The sequence below is a fragment of the Crocodylus siamensis genome, chromosome 4, assembly GCF_052110815.1.
Source record: "Crocodylus siamensis isolate JL-2025a chromosome 4, ASM5211081v1, whole genome shotgun sequence".
In the NCBI taxonomy this organism is placed as follows: Eukaryota; Metazoa; Chordata; order Crocodylia; family Crocodylidae; genus Crocodylus; species Crocodylus siamensis.
In genome coordinates this window covers 174,169,783-174,171,486 of record NC_143398.1, presented here as the reverse complement: position 1 = coordinate 174,171,486, position 1,704 = coordinate 174,169,783, and the positions used below count along the sequence as shown (strand labels likewise).

The 1,704-nt window shown below is 42.2% G+C and overlaps 1 non-coding gene across 1 annotated transcript; it reads right to left on the bottom strand.

Annotated features, from left to right (window-relative positions):
• Nucleotides 1-227: 227 nt before the first annotated feature.
• On the bottom strand, nucleotides 228-300 carry TRNAC-GCA (transfer RNA cysteine (anticodon GCA)). The gene has a single exon. It is a non-coding gene; the product is annotated as a tRNA-Cys (tRNA).
• Nucleotides 301-1,704: the final 1,404 nt, after the last annotated feature.

Below are 1,704 nucleotides of genomic sequence, written 5' to 3'. Positions count from 1 at the left end.
AGACACCTTGCTGGGATCATTTGATCATTTCTAGCAGAGGGGGTATAGCTCAGTGCTAGAGCATTTGAATGCAGATCAAGAGGTTTCCCCAGTTCAAGTCTGGGTGCCCCTAGGTAGGAAAGAGTGCCCCAGCCAGATGCCTATCCAGCCTTCTCTTAAAGACTCCCAGGGTACCTCCTTTGGAAGCCCATTCCAAATTTTGGCCACCCTTACTATGAAGAAAAATAAGGGGGCACCCAGACTTGGGCTGGGGAACCTCTTGATCTGCAGTCAAATGCTCTACCACTGAGCTATACCCCCTCTGCTAAAAATGACCAAATGATCCCAGCAAGGTGTCTGTCCAGCCTCAATGATCTGTTGAAGTCCCTTCTGACCCTAGCATCTGTGAATCTATGATCTCAGCAGTATTCCTATCCAGAGCAGGGGGGTTGGACTCGATGATCTTTCAAGGTCCCTTCCAGCCCTTAATTTCTATGATTTCTGTGATAATACCCTGAGTGGCTTTAAAATTATGCTCTACATATTAAGTCATTTAGTTAAACGTTTCAATCCAGGTCTCTGTCAATTACACTCCTGTAACAACTCCGATGCTTTGTTCTTGTTACTGACGAGGGTAGAAATGACTGAAGGATACACTGAGCGTCACAACACACAAGATTCTGGCTTTTTACTTATTGTTTAATACTTATTGTTTACAGTATTTTTAATTAATACTGACACTTAGACATGAAATACTAAGGCCAGATGAAAAGCCTCCTGTGCATTACCTCATCTGATTTCAGAATTTTTTTCGTATGTAGTTAGACATGTCTCAGGCTTTTTCAAAACAGCTTAAAGAGACATTGTAAGATTTGAAATAATACATATTTTAAGTCTCTGTTATAATCATTCTGATAACGAGCCCTGAAGTGTTTTTAGTTGGTTTTTTTTATCATTAATGGTTTTTATTTAGATCCTGTATTGGAGAATGAATATAAACGGGACCGGGGTTGGCAACCTCTGGCCCACAAGCTGGACCTACATTGCCAAGTGATTTTTATCTGGCCCATAAAGTAGAAACTGGTGGCAATTTTGCAGGGGAGCAGGGGGTGGGGAAATTTTGGCTGGCAATGAGAGAAAACTGGCAGCAACATGAGCAGCAGGAGAAGCTATGGTAGCAGCTGCATCTCTAGCAGTGAACTGCCTTCAGACCAAGTTGTGTTAATGCCATCCACTGTCACTGAAAGGTTACCAACCCCTGAACAGTCACTTTTACTGTTATGTGTTGCCCTTTTCTGATCAATTTCTTCTTCAGCTTCTCAAGAAGAAATGCTGCCATGCTGGGGTTAGAGATGCTACAAGAAAATATTTAGGTCCAGAATCTGTAAGGGCTTAAGATCTTTCCTAACGTTAAGTATGTGAATATTTATTAATAAACTCATGCTTATAACACCAGGTACATCTACACATGTGCTTTACTGAAGAATTGACTGATTAACTCTGCAGTAAAGCACCACATACAGCACTATTAGGCCATAGTAAACTAATTAACTCCACTGTAGGATAGTACTGCCCAACACAAGTATTAACCTGCAGTGCAGTTATTTAGTGCACAGCAATGTATGTGTAGAGCTGGCGAGGGAATGGGGGTGCTACAGTGAGGGGCTAGTCGGCACTGCAGCGCTCATTTTGAGACTGCCCCTGGAAAGACTTATTTGATGCTTG